The sequence below is a fragment of the Lissotriton helveticus genome, chromosome 4_1 (assembly GCF_964261635.1).
Source record: "Lissotriton helveticus chromosome 4_1, aLisHel1.1, whole genome shotgun sequence".
Classification (NCBI taxonomy): Eukaryota; Metazoa; Chordata; class Amphibia; order Caudata; family Salamandridae; genus Lissotriton; species Lissotriton helveticus.
In genome coordinates this window covers 1,362,684,845-1,362,703,487 of record NC_136063.1, presented here as the reverse complement: position 1 = coordinate 1,362,703,487, position 18,643 = coordinate 1,362,684,845, and positions in this window count along the sequence as shown.

The following is an 18,643-nucleotide window of genomic DNA, read 5'->3' as shown; positions in this document are numbered from 1 at the left end:
TGTCTTTCTTGACTGCGCCCTCGTTTTTGCCCCGGTCTTGGTCGTTTTTGGGGCGCCGGGTTTTTCTCCCGGTTGGTTGTCCATTTGGGTGCTGCTGCTCTGCGGCGTCTCTACGGGGGTTGGCCTTTGGTTGGTCCTGCCCTGTGTCCGGGTTCCTCTGTGGTTCCCTGTTGCTGCCCTCTTTTCGGTTCTGCTGGGGGCTTCCCCTGCTGTGTTGGGTTTGTCCCTCTGCTTTGTTGCTTCCTGTTCTTTCTGCTCGTCCGCCCTGTGCGGGATGTTCTTTTCTGCCCTTGTCCTTTGGGCTGGTTTGGCCTGTTGGTCCCTGGTTGTTTGGCGGCCTGGGTCCGGGGGCATCGCCCTTGGGGGTTTCTCGCTGGTCGTTTGCCCTTTCCTGGCTCCGTTCTCTGTTGCGGCGCGTGCGCTTCTCCTGGGCTTCCTTTGGTCGTGGAGGGGGGGGGCCTGGGTTTGGCTCCTCTGCCTGCTCCCTTGGGTGCTTGGCTCTGCTTCTGTGCCTCCCTTCCGCGTGGCGGTCCCCTTCTGGCCTTTGGGGTCTTGGTTCGGGCCTGTGGGGTACTGTTTTTTGGTCTGGTGCCCTTGTTGTTGGTAGGGTTCCGGAAGGCCGGGTTCTCTGCTTTGGTATTCTCTATATTTTAAGGAATGGGACGAGGTCAGGAGGGACCTGGGGGTAATGTCCTATTACTTACCGGTAATCTTCATTACTCCTGGTCCCGTTGACCTCGTCCCATTCCTTACTTCCCTCCCTCCCTCCCTTGCGGCCGGCCTTCCTGTTGTTGGCTTGGTGTTTTCAGGCTGCATGCTGGGCTGGTACTGCTTATGTACTCCCAGTGGGAGGAAGCAGGTAGGGTATCCCAGCATGCTCCTTTTCTTTTTTTCTGTCATGGAGATGGTTATCTCCATATTTTAAGGAATGGGACGAGGTCAACGGGACCAGGAGTAATGAAGATTACAGGTAAGTAATAGGACATTTCTCCTCGTTTTGCCAGGGTAAGACCAGGTTTTCCCTGGTCTTTATTTTGGTACAGCCCCATATTCATGCTGCCCTTGCAAATATGGGGCAGCGGAAAAATCAATGGGTGTTGCGGTGGAATGCCGCCAGCAACACCGATTGCCCTCCCCTTTCTCTCTAAGTGTAGCTTGAAAGGGTGCCTTATTTACAAGGCAGCGTTAAGCACGTTAAGTGTCTTAACAATACCTTGCAAATAAGACAAAGCTTAAGGAAATCAAAAGGGGGGAGTGAAGAGGTGATGCCGGTGGGCACTGAGGTGGGCACGTCCTCCTCTTGTCAGGGTTTTAGGTTAATCAGAAAGGGCCACCTCACATTGGGTGGATGTGTATCCAGATGTCATTGGAGTACACCATCTTTGTTAAAATACCCCTCACACACCAAAAGGGCCCTTGGTGTCATGCTTCATCATCAGGGTCTTCCCGTCCCGCTGCGGGGCGGGGCAGTGCTGCGACAAGCGGATACGCTGGAGCACCTTTAGATGGAGGTGCTATGTGTTGGGAGTGAGTGTCAGTGGGGTCAGGGGTGATATACGGTGTGAGTTAAAAAATACCTGGCCTAGTGGAAAAAGAAAATTTTATTAAACACTGGCTGGTATTATTAAAAGGAAAAAGTGAAACGGAGAGATGGAGCAGGTTAATGGGCTCTCTCTCCTAAGTGGGTCAACATGTTTCGAGGCACGGGGCCTCTTCGTCAGGACCTAGGGGAGATCCCCCTGTCACTCACTAATGTTTTCTCCACATAGGTAGAAAAAAAGTGTATGTACAAAAAAGTGAACAAAAAGAACTATGTGAGTAACTACAAATTAATAATTACAGCACATATATGCTACCACACTAATAATGTAGTATGCTTATCAATGGGGGGATCAATGCCTCATGAGCCAGAAAAATCCAAATTTTAAGACTTTTGATATTCACAGAAGGCATTTAGGAGTCCGAAAGTTAGAAGTCCTATCTTTACTACTACTAAATTGAGAAAAATCCTAATTTTTAGACTTTCGGTATTCACAGAAGGCATTTAGGAGTCCTAAAGTTAGGAGTCCTAACTTTACTATTACTAAATTGAGAAAAATACTAACTTTAAGACTTTTGGTATTCACAGAAGGCATTTAAGAGTCCTAAAGTTAGGACTCCTAACTTCTGTGAATACCGAAATGAGTAAGTGCATTCTGTGAATACCAAAATGAGTAAGTGCCTTCTGTGAATACCAAAATGGTAGTAAGTTTAGGATTTTGTCTTAAGTTAGTTCTGTGAATCGGGCCCATAGTGAGGAAGATAAACCCCTGATTGCTCATGTCTATAACGACTCAGACAAAGTGTGAATCACTTCTGTTCAACCTGTTCCAAGTTTTGTAGTACCATCAACACCACCTGCTTCAATTTCTTCAAAAAAACACAAACCTGCATCAACCACCACAATCACAGTCTGTGGAAAGGCAAACGCAGCCATCTAGCCTCACCACATCGAGTTCTTCTCAGGTTACATAGCCTATTTACTTTGCCAATGCTGTGGAAGAGAGTCGAAATAAAATATCTTAGTAGATATGACTCTACAATGCTTTCTCCCCTTGTGCAATACAGCACAGCAATTTTGGCTGCTGCAATGTGTGGCATTATTTTCTGCCATTATGTGTACAATCATTACCTGCAGCAACCTCAAGTTGGCACAAGTATAAGAGGCCTATCATGTCAACCCAAAGTGTCCAAAGAGCCCGCCTGCTCAATGTAAGTCACTTGAGGTGGGATCATCACAAAAAAGCAAACACAACAACCCACTATCATGTCTAGTGTTATAAAGGAGTCACTATACCGCTGCTACCCCTAATTTAGTCATTTGGGGAAACTGGCAAAACCGTAAGCTATAATTTTAGCCTTTGACCTCTACCCTTTTTCTTTGGTGGAAGGAGAGTGTTTCCCTGAAATTTGTGGTGACCTTTTGTATCAAATGTAAGCTTTCAAGCCAGACTATTTTTCAATGATTGCTGTGCCACAGCTGCAACATCAAATGGTGGAATTGGTTCATGAAGCAATGAAGGAGAGTGCAGTGCTGTCCATCCATATCACAACAGACATGTGGATCGACTTGTCTACCTATAGACTGCATGTGCACCACTACACATTGTGTCTTTTTCAAGAGGTTTAAGCAAAGGCTAGCCACCAGTCTCGCCTTTGTTAAAGCTCTTCAAGGCATTTGTTGACATGCAAAGGTTGCAATATTTCCCAAGGAGAAAGCACATACATCTGACAACATCTTCAAGAATTCAATTTGAACGTCTTCAAATGGCACTGTATTTGTTGCTACTAATATTGATAGTCATATTGTGAATGTCATGGCTGATGGAGCATACTTCAGAATCCTATGTTGTGATCATTCTTTCAACCTAATTTCCAGGATGACCTCAAAGAAAAAGTAGTAGTTCACAACATACTGGTCCCCTGTTGCAGGAGTTGCATACATTTCAACCATTCCTTTAAAGCTTGGAAGAGGTTGAGTATTATTCAGTTTACTAACAGAGTCCCTGTATAAACTCTTGTACAGGAGGGCTCAACCCATTGCAACGCCTGTTTGAGCAGTACAGGTCTATCAATAATTTTATGCTACAGAGGAGAGATGATGCAAATGCCAAAGCCATGACAATGGAGGTTGACAAATGAGGGCTAATATAATTCCCGATCCAAATGTTAGTACCTTCACTGATTTTGAGATTGGAAGTCAGCAAGAGGATTATACCATAAGCCAAGCCATACCATTGTTACAGATAATATACCAATGTCAAGGAAGGAGTAGCTGCTTTGGTCAACAACTTAATCCTTCATGTGAATACAAATCAAAGCCTGCAAAAAGAGATTGCTTCCTCCAAAGAGTGCATCTGATACACTATAATGGATTCATTGTACAAAAAATGGCTATACACTTTCAATCCTTATTCAGCACTGGAGCTGCTATTCATGAGAACTCGAGCGTCAGGAAAGCGGTCGAGCAGGAATGTGGATGATTGCAACTTCGATGGTATAAAGAACTGAAGTGCCAATCTTCAAACTCTGGAGCGCGTGTTTGGCTCAGAATCCAGAATTATGGCACATCTGTAGCAGTAGCAGTGACATAATAACCACTCCAAGACACACCTGCTACTTACTCAACTACAGCATTCTGTCCAACCTCTTTCATTGATTGCTTTATGATGAATGTCCAGACTTAAACCAAGCACCCATGAGCAGGAAACCCTGTCCCCCTAGGCCTGGTGGTGGGGTCCCAGAGGTCCAAAAATATTTTGGGGGGAATTTTTCTGCAAAGTATTGGAGGATCCACAAATCTGTCATAAAAGAAAAAAGAAAAAAAGTGCAGGCTCCTGCAGTTTCTGTTAAAAGACCCCTGGTGGGCCAACCCTGGGCGGAGGAAGGGGTGTGTGAACCTCCCATCCTCCAGGACCGATAAATTAAAGGGGAGGAGGGCCTCCCTTCCCTGGCCAGGAGAAGCCCTGCAGACTCCATCCCCAGGGCCGTCTAGCAAGTAAAGCGTGAGAGGCCTAATGGCCCCCATCCCTGAGCTAGCCCCCGGGGCTCGCTCAATGATGGTGTCCTGGGGTCCCCAACCCCGGGGACACTGTCTGTTTCCCTGCCTCTCCGAACCCACAGAGATAAACTGCAGTTTACCCCAAGGATCATCGCTCAGCCCCATGCTCTTCAACATCTACATGGCCGCCATCGTCAGACAGCATGGACTCAGCATAGTATCTTACACCGACGATACCCAGCTCATCTTCTCCCTCATGAAGAACCCCGATGGCACCAGACTCTGCTTCCAGGAAGGAATGAAGGACGTTGCAGTCTGGATGAAAGAGAGCTGCCTGAAGCTCAACTCTGAGAAGACTGAGGTCCTCATCCTCGGACCGTCCACCTATGCCTGGGACAACACCTGGTGGCCCTCCGCCCTCGGTAGTCCACCCACCCCCACAGACAGCGCACAAAACCTCGGCATCATCCATGACTCCTCCCTAACCATGATGTACCAGATCAACTCCGTCACCTCCACCAGTTTCAACTGCCTCTGCATCCTCCGCAAGACCATCAAATGGATACCCCCCGAATGCAGAAGGACAGTCACCCCGGCACTAATAACCAGCAGACTGGACTACAGCAACGCCCTCTACGCCGGAATCAACGGAACTCTTCTACACAAGCTCCACACCACCCAGAACACCGCAGCCAGGCTCCTCCTCGGGACCCCACGGCAAGAACACATGACCCAACACCTATGAGACAGCCACTGGCTACCCGTCGAGAAGAGAGTAACCTTCAAACTTCTCACCCACGCCTACAAACTCCTCTACAACATCGGACCCAAATACCTCAACAAGATAGTTTCCTTACACGTACCCAAAAAGAACCTCTGCTCCGCCGACCTCACCGTGGGGGAGACCCCCACCCATCTGCGGAAATAGAACTGGCGGAAGAGCCTTCTCTTACATCTCAGCCAAGACCTGGAAAGAGTTCCCAGTTACCATCAGATGCTCTCCATCCCTTCACACCTTCGGGAAGAACCTCAAGACCTGGTTCTTCGACTGAACCGGAGCTGCAACCCGTCTTGAGACCCTCACGGGTGAGTAGCATGCTTTATAAACTCCTGATGGATTTATTGATTGATTTAGAGAGGGCTACAGTTCTCCCACAAAGCTGCTCCTGGCCGGTAAGAGAACAAACCATTTCTCTGCTACCATGGAAATGCTTTGAATTGCAAAAGAAAATTGCTTCCTCCCGGTTGGAGCAATGCAGGCTCCCACTTCATTCGCTATGGGTGCACGTGGTAGAGCTGGCAGGGCTGCGGGGGCCTTGGGCTTCTCCCTGCAGCCCCCAATGTGGGTAAAGAAGTGGCATGCCACAGTTGGGTAAACCAACATATATATAAATAAAATCGTTATTTTGGCTCCTACAGGAGCAGGGGGCTGGTTGGGCCATGGGGTCACTGGGCCCCCACCCTCCTTCTGTGGCCTCCTGTAAAAACATTTTTTTTGTAAAAGCATTGAGTTTCTCCGGTGGGACCGGCACACCAATATAAAATGTTAAAAGACACAAAAGGTGAATAATAAATTAGCTGCCACAGCCGTTCATTTATTATTCACTACCCCTTCAAGAGGTGCCTCATATTGCTCTGGGAGGGCTATTTACATATATTTTGCTTTCCGTGGTGTCCCTAGAAGGGTCAGAGACATCATCGCCTTTTTTAATATTGTGGGGGAGGGCTGTATGGACTTCTGCTACCCCCCAGAAAAACTAGACAAAAATACATGTCTCCTGAATCATTAAAACCATGACCCCAGGAGAACTTACTATATTTTTTTAAGCTTTTCCCATGTTTGAGCTTTTGCTCTGCATCTGGAATATCATTGCCACCTAGGGGATGGTTGTATTTTATGTGTTGTAGATGTATTACATAAGATATACAGCCTTGATATGGTTGCGTTTATCATTGCATTGTGTGTGGTGTAATATGATAAAAGGTAGGACAGGGATGTATTTGTTTCGATTTGTTTTCTTAATGAAAAAATAATATATCTCTGTATATTTATTTTCGCATTTCCCGTCCTCTAAATATAATACAAACTGTGTAAAAAGAAAGAGTCACAGACCTGGTTCAAAAACACTTATTTAGTTATTTATTTATTATATTTATATAGCGCATTATCACCGATTGGTCTCTAAGCGCTTGTACTTGAGAAAACTGATCTTTTCAGAGAGCAGGCCAGTTAAATCATAGCCCATGCTTCTCGAAAGAGCACTGTTTTTAAAGATCGTCTAAAGGGCATTAAATTTGGTTCCTTCCTGAGACTAGATGGTAGCTTGTTCCAGGCTGCAGGAAGAGTGGTTGAAAAAGCCCGTCCGCCTAGGGTTGTCAAATGATAACGCGGATTTACCAAAAGAGCATCCTCAGATGAACGCAAGGTTCTTCTAGGGGTATATTGCACCAACCTAGCTTTAATATAGTTAGGTGCATTGCCGTAAACCGCTTTATGAGCGATGCACAGACCTTTAAATAAAATCCTCTGCCAAATGGGAAGCCAATGTAATTGGCGCAGAAGAGGAGAGGCATGAGTGTTTCTAGGCTTTCCAAAAATCAGTCTGGCTGCATCGTTCATCACGATTTGCAGTCTCGAAAGTTGTTGCTGGGGGAGCCCAACATAGAGGGCCTTTCCATAGTCGAGACGTCCTAGGATCATTGCGGACACCACCATCCTTCGTGTGGAAAAAGAGAGCATTGGAAAGATTTTTCGGAGTTGCCTTATGAGGCCAACGCAAGTGCCAACCACCGATGACACTTGATTTTTCATGGATAGATTACCATCAATATGGATACCCAGGCTTTTCACCACTTTTGCAGGTATCGGAGTCCAACCCAGCTCCTGTGGCCAGAGAAGATCGTTCCAAGGATTGCTTGAGATGGTAATAGGCAATACTTCGGTCTTCTCTGGATTGATCTTCAGCGAGTTGGAAGACATCCAATTAGTCGTGTATTTTAAGATGTTATGAAGCCTAGCCTGGGTATCAGATGACTCCTCAATCTGTATGATAATCTGTGTGTCATCGGCGTAGTTATAGATTTGACACTCCATTTGATTTAGAGCAAAAATCAGTGGCTGTAAGTATATATTAAAAAGGAGTGGTGAGAGGGCAGAACCCTGCGGCACTCCACATGTGATTGCCGCTGGTGTAGAGACTAGATCTACCAGCTGGACCCTCTGCGATCTTCCCTGCAGGAATGATGTTAACCAGCCCAGCGCGGTCCCCCCGATGCCCAGATCTCTCACGCGTCTCAACAGTAGGTTGTGATTCACCGTATCAAACGCGGCTGAGAGATCTAAGAGCACCAGGGCCCCCGGGATCTTTTTGTCGGCTCTACATCTTAGTTCATCTAGAATGGATACCATCACCAACTCTGTACTGTGATGTTTTCGAAAGCCAGCCTGATTTTGCTCTAAAAGGGCGTTGGTCTCCAGATGTTTTGAAAGATAGCTCAGAACATGCTGCTCAATCATTTTCGCCAAGAAAGGTAGTTGGGAAATGGGCCTATAGTTTTTATGATCTTTGGCATTGGCCCCTGGCTTCTTAAGAAGCGGGATCAGCCTGGCCTCTTTAAAGGAAACTGGGACCTGTCCCGTCTCTAGGGCTCTATTGAAGAGGGTAAGCACATCCTCTTCCATTCCTGACATTGCGAGCTTAAAAACACTGGGTGGGCAGGGATCAGCCTGTGAACCCGAGTTTACTCTCTCTGTCAGAGTGACCAACATGTCCTTAGTAATCAAGGGCAGTGTGTCTATAACATAGTGTACGTCAGGGGGATCCTGCGTGATATGTAATGGGCATTCAAACCTTTGCGTCTGGGAGATTTCATCCAGGAGGTTTTTGATTTTCCTTGTAAAGAAATCCTGGAAATTCTGGCAGTCTTCCTGTGAGAACTCAGGTTTCTGCTCTTTGGTATTTCGCAATTCCTTGAGAACTTTAAAAATTTCTTTCTGTGGCAGCAAAGAAATCTGCTTTACGGGCTAATATGGCCTTTTTATACTGTGCAAGCTCCTGTATATAAAGGTTCCGGGCAGTTTCTTAGCTCTTAAAGTTTCATCAAACCAAGGAGCTCCCCTCCCTCTATCCACCCATTTTACCTTTTTTTCAGGGGCGACAACATCAATGGCATTCTTCAGTTTATCAAGTAGTTTTTGACTACTAACCTCGACATTCTCATTAGCTGTATTTGACTCTTTTGAGTTTAGTAGGTGTCCTACCAACTCCTCCTGGTTGATATTTTTCCATTTTCTTACCATTTTCCACATAGTTCTTTGTTTATTCCCCACCCGGTTACTTTTCTTCTGGCCAGTAATTAAATAATGGTCTGACCAATCGCATGGTATAGTGCTAATGGAGTCTGGAACGGAGTCTATGCTCCAAACCAAATCTAAAGTATGACCTTTGTCATGGGTAGGACCAGTCACCATTTGACACATACCTAGAGTCATTAGAGCCTCTTCAAGCAGAAGGGCTTGTCCTACCTTTGGGGAAAGCTCCCAGTGGAAGTTGAAATCTCCCATGATCATCAAATTGTCATAGTGAGACCTGAGGTCATGTACGACCTCTAATAGGTGATCCAGAAAGATTGAGTCAGCCCAAGGAGGACGATATAACAGGAGGATAACCCAACAGATGGTGCCCCTTTCGAATTTCACGCCAAGGGCCTCTGCTCCACCCAAATTTTCTGCACATATTCTTTCCGGTTTCCAACCATTATTATATAAAAACGCTACCCCCCCTCCTCTCTTCGTACCTGTTCGGTTGAGACAAATAGCTTCAAAGCCAGGGGGGAGAGAAGCAACCAAATCCGGTGTTGAGGAATCCTCAAGCCACGTTTCTGTGACACCGAGGATATCAATATCGCCATCTTGCAATAGCTAGAAGACTTCTAAATTATGTCTCTGTAAAGAGCGCGTGTTTAATAAACCGTAATTCAGGGTAGTGTCCACTGTTCGGAACTTTGTTCCCTCCTTTAACTGTCTACGTTTAAATATACCTTCATATCGTAGCATAGCTTTACAGTCCAGAGAGGGTTCTACATCTGCTCGGTTACATTTTAGTAGCGCGGTTCTACTATATGTAATAACATGGCCAAGGGTTATGGCCCCTGGTCCCGGTTGGGCGCGGATGGGCGTAGATGGGCTCGCCTCTGGCGCGCCCACGGCGCTCTCGCTGCGCGTCATCGCTGCGCGCTGACATGTGCCTGGTTAAAATAGCCGTCATACACTAGCCGCCTAACAGCTAGAACGCTGCCCCGAAAAGGCGCCTAAACCACGTCCCCACCATCCCCAAGATGGCGGTGGCAGTGGTGAAGAGACCCGCAAAGCAGCGGTGAGGTCACAATTTAAAATGCAGGTAAGCGGGCATGCTCCTATGCTCCTAAAAAGTATACCGAGTATACCGTAAGACACACAGTTTCCCACCAGTTAAAAATTCCAATAAGCTTGAAAGCCTACAAAGACGCTTAGCAAATGCGCTGCGAGCAGTTTAGAGGCGCTGCTGATTACAATTAAAATACTTCACTACGAAGCCTTCTCTGTGTGGTTCAGTTCCGGACACTTGATTAACAATGTTTACATCATTATTGAAATATACATTTGACTAAAATGATTGGTAATTTCTGGAGAAATATGATAGATCTTCTTGTGTATAGGGTAGGTGGGAGGGAGGAGGGGAGACTTGATTGCCTGCAAGTGTTGGCGGTTGGGCCTGGTCTGAGGCCAACCCCCATTCCGCCTGCCGGGCATGGCCAAAGGCTGTGTGCAGCGTGGGGTTGGCTATTTGAGAAGGGTTGGCCACATATCCTGGACCCAGCGGGGTTTGGCTTTACGTATGATAATAAAACATTACTTAAAAAACCTAGAAATTTACTGAAGAAAACAAAGGTTAAAGCAACGTTATAGTTAGGTGAAATGTTCAGTAACAATGTAACGTTTTAAACACTAAAAACCACAGAAATTCACTTGTTAAAGTTATCTCAAGTAATTATAACTCGTACCCTAATGTCAAATGTCAAATGTCAAATGCTTTTATATAGGGCACTTATCACTAAGGAGGTCTCAAGGCGCTTTGCAGAAGAAAGGCATTGACCTGCCAGAGTGGAGACACATCACAGGGAGGTTTTTATTTAGGAAAGAGCCACGTCTTTAAACCCCTTCGAAACTCCAAATGATTGGAGAGGGACAAGAGATGAGTGGGTAACTTGTTCCAAAGTTGGGGTGCCACATATGAGAAGGATCGACATCCGTTCCTGGACGTCCGGACTCTAGGCTGAGACAGCAAAAACCTAGAGCTAGAACGCAGGGCTCTGGGAGGGGTATACCAGGCTAATTTTTTTGTTAAGTAAGAGGGGCCGATGCCGTGAAGGAGTTTATGGGTTAAACTCAGGATTTTAAATTGGCATCTTTGGCACACAGGTAACCAGTGCAGTTTTTTAAGAGTAGGTTTAGAAGCAGACCTGGGAGGCAGGCCCAGCACTAGTCTTGCTGCCGCGTTCTGAATAGTTTGTAATTTTGTCAGCAGATTCTCATTTATGGAGGCGAACATGGCGTTTCCATAATCAAGCCTGCTGACGATCAGCCCCTGAACCAGCGGCTTTCTGGCTTCACATGGGAGCCATTTGAAGATTTTACGCAGTTGCCGAAGTATACCAAAACAAGTCCCGGCAACTTGGTTGACGTGAACCTTCATGGAAAGATCCCCATCAAGCATGATCCCTAGGTCTCTTACGGCTTCTTTAGGCTCAGGACAAGGCCCTAGATCCTGAGGCCACCAGTCCTGAGACAGAAGGTCTTGGCCTTGCCGAATAGTAGGATTTCGGTCTTACTGCAGTTAAGTTGGAGTTTGTTGTCACTCATCCAGTTCTTAATGTGGATCATACATTGTTTAAAACTGGTGCGGGTTTCCCGGGAGTTAGATCTACAGGTAATGAGTTCCTGAGTGTCATCTGCGTAAGAAACTGTAGAGAAGCCATAGGATTTTATAATATGCGCCAGAGGGCAAAGATAAAGGTTAAACAATAAGGGACTAAGGATCGAACCCTGCGGGACCCCCACAGAAAGAGGGATAGTGGCGGATACATGAGAATTCAACCTGATGTAGGAATGACGGTCCTTAAGATAGTCCGCGAACCAAGCCAGAGCATTGCCTCTGACACCAACCTCCCACAACCGATGTTTCAGAATGCTGTGGGAGATGGTGTCAAAGGCAGCGGAAAGATCCAATAATACCAGAATGGCTGACTCGGCCCTGTCCAAGGAGAGTCGGATGTTATCCACTATTTCTATTACATTTCCATTACTGCGGTTTCAGTTCCATGGGCGGCACGGAAACCCGACTGCGATGAGTCAAAGAGTGCATGTGTTTCAATGTAAGAAGACACACGTTTGTTTACCAGATATTCAAGAACCTTGCCAAAATAAGGTAGTAGGGATATTGGTCTGTAATTGGACAAAATAGAAGGGTCACTATTGGGCTTTTTTAGAATTGGCCTCACCTGCGCCAATTTCCAGCTACTAGGCAAAGAGGCATTCACAAAAGAAGCATTAAAGATGCTGGACAGACCATCAGCTAGCAACGGAAATAGCTCACTGCACTGACGGGGGAGCAAAGGATCATTAGGGGATCCTGACTTAATTTTTTTTTGGAGTGCCAATAGCACTTCAGCTGGGGAAGTGGGCTCCAATTCTATCATAGATGGAAGATCCATAGTTTCGAGAAAAGGCTCAGAGTTAGAAGATGCTTCCCCACTTACATCCACTTTTTGAGGTGAGGAAGGGAATGAGGAATATATTAGTTGGATCTTACTGTGAAAATAGGAGGACAGTGAGTTCACCCACTCCAAGGAGGGATCAAATTCTGATTGCTCAACCTGTGGAGTGGTAAACTCCTTAACTATTTTGTACAATTCTTTACTAGATTGGGAGGCCTTGTTTATTCTTTGCGTAATATAAAGAGATTTGGCTGCCTTCATGTGTTTCATATAGACAGAATGGATTAATTTGTACTTCTTGCGGTTTTCAGGCGTTCGGAACTTTCGCCATAGTCTCTCCGCCTATCTACAATCCGTTTTCTCTCGTTTCAAGGTCTCGGTGAACCAAGGTGAGGCGATTCTTTTCGAATTAACTTTTGTTTCCGGGATAATTTTATCAAACGTGTTTCTAATAGCCGTTTCTAATTGCATGGCCATTGATTCAACATCATTAGGACTGTTGTCCGGCGGCTTAAAATACATCTGAAATGCCTCGAGAGTCAGTTTATGCCAAGGTCGGATAAATATGGATTCTTTATGGGTGGCAGTCCGTAACCTGGAAGGTATAGAGAATTTAAAATTTATTAAGAAATGATCGGTCCAGATCATCTGCAGTGGGGGATCACAATTTAAGTCAGTCATATTAGAAAATACTAAATCCAATAAATGACCAGCTTGATGGGTGGAGCCTTGAACCCGCTGAGTTAGTCCCAGGGTTTCCATGGTTGAAATTAAGTGGCAGGAATCCAAGTCGTGTGATAGCTCCGCATGATGATTAAAATCACCTAATAAAATAAAGTTATCTGTGGCCAGCACGTGGGAGGCTAAAATATCAGACAAATTGTTAACGAAGTCAGATTTACCTCCCGGGGGTTTATATACCAGGGCTGCTCTGCCTACCACTGCCAAGTTATATCTTATGTTAATTATCAGAATTTCAAGCATGTCGCTGGAGAGCGAGTCAAGCCGGGTAATCTCTAAGGGGGCCTTTGCGGCTACTGCGATGCCTCCCCCTCGCTTCCCAACTCTATCATGCCTAATCAGGTGGTATTCACTGGGGAAAGCCGTGGCTATATCAGGGGCGGCCTGGTTGTGGAGCCACGTTTCCGTAAAGAAACAGATGTCAGGTTTCTGACTGTCCAGTAGGCACCAGAGCTCTAAGGCATGTTTAGGGATAGATCTTGTATTGAGATAGAGAGTGGTGAATAAATTAAGGTCCGTATTTGTACTAGTATTACTTAGTTCCCGCGGACTCACAGGGCTGATTTCCTCCGGGCTCCTACACAACAGGGAGGAAACAGCCATCCTGGCCGAATCATTCCTAAAAGGGGTGGCAGTAGAACAGACTACCTGGGATTCAACTAAATTATATTGATTTAAAGAGAGCAGTTCCTGCCGGTTATAGCAGAGCATGAGTTAATATATACGGACCACTTAGGCAGCGTAAAAGTTCAAATCGGCCGAGGGTTTGGGCGGCGGGCGGCGTCCTGGCACGGACGGGCGCAGACGGGCTTGCATTTGGCACGCCGCTGCGCGCGTCCGCGCTGTGTGGTGGTTTTAAGTGGGGAAGGGGGCGGGCAGCTCTGATGACGCTGCTGGTGCACCGGGTGCTTCCTGTCCCTCCGCGCAAGCGGCACAAGCCGTGGCGGAACGGGGACCAGCACAGAGAGGTCAGCAGGTAAGAATTAAGCGGTCGTAGTCACCACAACACATTAAAATTGCACACGATAAGATGTTAACGCGGTCGTGGTCACCGCAGACAATGTTAAAAATACAACAGGTAAAACAGCTTGTTAACCTTCAAGTAATTGCAAGCCCCGAACCCACTCAGTAGACAACGCTAGTGCAACACACAGCTAGGTTGCCAATCTCGCTGCGCGCGTCTGCGCTGTGTGGTGGTTTTAAGTAGGGAAGGGGGCGGGCAGCTCTGATGACGCTGCTGGTGCACCGGGTGCTTCCTGTCCCTCCGCGCAAGCGGCACAAGCCGTGGCGGAACGGGGACCAGCACAGAGGAGTCAGCAGGTAAGAATTAAGCGGTCGTAGTCACCCTAGCTATGAACTGCTAATTACCCCACATATTACATCACCCATGACATCTATGACATAATTGATACTATCACTGCAACATTTGCAATTAAATTATTGATGAGAAAAAAGTGCATGGCGGGGGTGCGAGTTAGATATCTCACTCCGTACTCACACACCCAAACAACTACACATACACACACACACACACACACACACTCATATATATGCACAAACCCACACAACCCCTTCACCCACACTCACACACATGCCACTCAACTCTACACACACAATTCCACACACACACTCACAGAACACCAACGCACCCACACAACTCCACAGACACACATTCACACAGCCCCACACACAGTCACCTACACAACCCCTCACTCACATACACACCCAGACAACTTCACACCCCCACATTTGTATACACACAACCCCACAGATACACACTGAGACACACAAACAAGCCCCACACACAGACACACATACTGACAAACCCCCACACACCCATTCACAACCCCATACTTTTACACACACACTCAAACAACCCCATAGATACACAGTCTCACACACAAACCCACACAACCTCACATACACTCACATAGCCACACAACTTAACACACACCTACAAAATCATACACTGTCACACACACACAAACTCATATACACATACTGATATACCTCCTCCCACAAACACACCCCTACACCTGTAATCACATACTCACACAAAGACATTCACACACACACTGAGACACACACGCACAGCTGCACAGAAAGACCCAGATATTCACTCATAGACACACACAGTTATAAATACACCCACTACACACAACCCCACATACACAAAGTCACACATACCCTGACACATACCTCTGCACACATTCCCTCACACACATACATAAACACACAGAACTACTCTTATTCACTCCGGCACACACCCGCAATGAGACACATGATCCCCACATGTTCACTCATACACACAGGTGGGGATCCATGGCCAGTTTGCTGCTTGCCAGGGGGTAGGGGTGGTCACTGCCCATGGGGGTTCGGCACAGGCCAGGTCCTGTGGCCAACCCCACAGCGCTGATGGCCAAACACCATGTGTGGAAAGGGGTCAGTCACCCAGGAGGGGGTTAGCAAAGGCCTGGCTGCAGGCCAGGGTCTGCGGCCAACCCCACAACCTGAAGGTTGTGTGCAGTGATGGTGGACTGTCCACGGGGGTTGGGTATGGTAATAAGATTATATTATAAAAATCATAGAAATTCTCTGAAAAAAAGAAAGGTTATCAGTAGGTATGGTGAGAGGATTTTACTTTATGTTGAAAAAAAGAAATTCACTGAAAAACCAAGGCTCAAAGTGACATATTTAGGTATGGTAAGAATATCTAACTTTAACTAAAGAAAAAGGTTAAAGTGACATTGTAGTTAGGTGAAAATGTCGGTCACAACATAACTTTTTAAATCCCCAAAACACTGAAATTTACCAGTGACAGTTTACTGAGCTACCTATATATTGCCCAGCTGCCATTCACTTCTTATGACCTCACATTTTACATCGCTCATGACATGTGAAATGGCACCATTCATGACATCACTGATGACATCTCAAATAACATCATTGATGACTGTAAAAACCACCTTAGAATTAATAGTAATACTTTTTTTAAATGTAAGTATCACTTACCTGTCTGTTGTGCCCCACACGCCCCAGGAAAAGTTGTGCTTGACAAAGCTGAAGCCTCTGCTTGCCTTGGTGGCTACCAACAACATGAGGTGGAGGTGGCACTGCCCAAAAAACACAGTGTTGCTATTTCCTTCTCTGAAAGAATGCTCCACGGGGCGAAGCCCAGGCACAGGAGCAGAGAAGGTGGGCGGAAAGTCAACATAAAGTATGAAAAAAAGGAGAAGAGGGCAAGATTAGAATCAATCTTAACTGGGATGGGCAGGGAAACTCTAGGGAATAGGCTAGTAGGAACAGACTGGAGTCTGCAGTGCCAAATCCTAATCAAACTAGCGGCTGCCATGTATCATATAATGTTTAGCATAGATAGTGCCCTCATGTCACTTTTGGGAGTGAGTTGACAGAACTGCATTGTGAAGAAAATTTGATCTTACCTTTGTGTCATCGGTGCCAGATCTCATAATGACTTTTTGAAGACAGACTTGTTGGAAGTCACTTCCTCGTCTCCATGCATTGATGCTGTTGAGCAGCTTGATAAGTAAAAATCAATATATAGCTTTGAGGTCTTGTTTTTATTTTCTATTGTTTCAGCACAGTTGTCAACCTGTTCCAGATCCTGAGGGTTCCTTTCATCCAGCTGTTTTCAGCTACAGGACCTGTGCATGCTGTGACAAGTAGGCTCAAACTAATAATAGGAAATGTGTAATTGCAAGTCCTCGCGTGCTTAGAGTTGCTGGCTGAAAAGCTAATAATGAGTAATAATCCCCCTTGTGTCAAGGGACCCATTGATACATATGCTTTGTGATGTTATGTGGATATTATAGAGTGCACGGACATCAGAGTTTCATGGCCCTGTAGACGACATCAACATAACCAAACCTGTAAAAAATAGAGACTTTAAAAGAAAGAAGATAATTTTCAAAAAGGAGCACTAATGTTGAAAGCAAAGTTTTCAGCTTCTTGAGGGAGACTGAGCACAAGTGGAAGCTTATTCCCTTCCTTGGTGGCTGCAATGGAAAACACTCTGGGCATATTTTTGACGCAGTTTGTGTCGCGTTTACACCACGCAGTGTGGTGCTTGTGCGAAGCAAACCTTAAGTGAGATTTATGAAGCCACGTAAGGCCACTTTCAGTGGCCCTGAGTGGCTCCATAAATTCGGAGTAAAGCACTGCCGTGCAAATCGCTGCATTGCTTTACTCTACCCTGGGATGGCATTCCATGGGCAAGGGTGTTCCCATTAAACTCCATTGGATTTTTACGCATTCCCAGATTTACCAGAATTTGTAAACATGGGAATGCGCCAAAATGCTATGCCTTCCATGGGGAGTCGTAACAAGGAGAAATCTGTATTTCTTGACTTTACTTTCTATTTGTATGTGTGCTGCATTCTGCAGCACAAATAGATAGATGAATACGTCTCAGGGGATTGTTTTTGTGCAGGAAGATATCCTTTCCTGCACAAAAACTGCACAAAAACAATCCTGCATGCGAGGGTGCCTGCATTGGTGCTAGGCTGCGAAAAGAACATCAGCACAGTGGAAAAGGCAGGAATGCACCTTATTGACTTTAACACAGTGCATTCCTGCCCTTACCCTGTCATGCAGTGCAGCGCAGCAAGGTGACTTGCTGCGCTACACTGCATGAAAATCTCATAAATATGCCTCTCTGTCTCCGGAAGAGCCCTTTTTGACCCGGGAATCTACAGCAGCCTTTGTTTCAGAGAGTGTAAAAACTGTTGTGGGACATGAAACTAGAATTTGGAAATCAAAAATATGGAATGGAGGTTTGGATCACTTGTGTACAATTAGCAAAGATTATAATAGTAAAATTTTTTGACAGAGAGGCCTTTAACCCCTTCCATGCGGCCGCGATTCTGCGCCTGTGCGGCAAAATCGCAAGTGGGCGGGTTCATGACGGCCCCCAGCCGTCATCAGCACACGAGCGCCATAGTGCATGACGGCTGGGGGCCGTCATCAGCATGCAAGGGGTAAAGAATGGAATAACTATGTCCCTGAGTTGTGCTGCAGAATGTTCAGACAGCAGAATCCATCTAATGACATTGTCAGACAATCCTCGATAGATGGAATTACCATAATCAAGATGGGATTTAATCAAGGTTTTGGCTTCTGGAACAATAAACTAAAAGATTTTTCTCCAGTGCTTGATTTGCCTGAAGCAGGAATTGGTAAATATGGAAGTTCGGGAAAGGTTGGAATGTATATCTATTCCTTGCTTTCATGTGACAGAAGCAGGGGGGACTTGTAGATTCATGCCAATTGAAAGTATTGTAGTTGGTAGAATGAAATATGGTAATGAGTTCAGTCTTGGTGGGACTGACTTTCAAAAAGTTGCAGTCCATCCAATGACACAGTGGTAAGAATGTTACCGGAACAACCTTGGCATCATCAGAAGGATTAGTTATATTTAACAGGTTCTCTGAATTGTCAATAAACATGTTGATTTCTGAATTCATGGAGAATACTATAAGGGCGAGGGGTAGTGTATTTTTATTTATTTTATTTTAAAGTTTTATAGAGCGCGAACCAGACCCTTGAGGGTATCGGAGTGCTTTACAAGATTGAAGGGTGGTATACAAA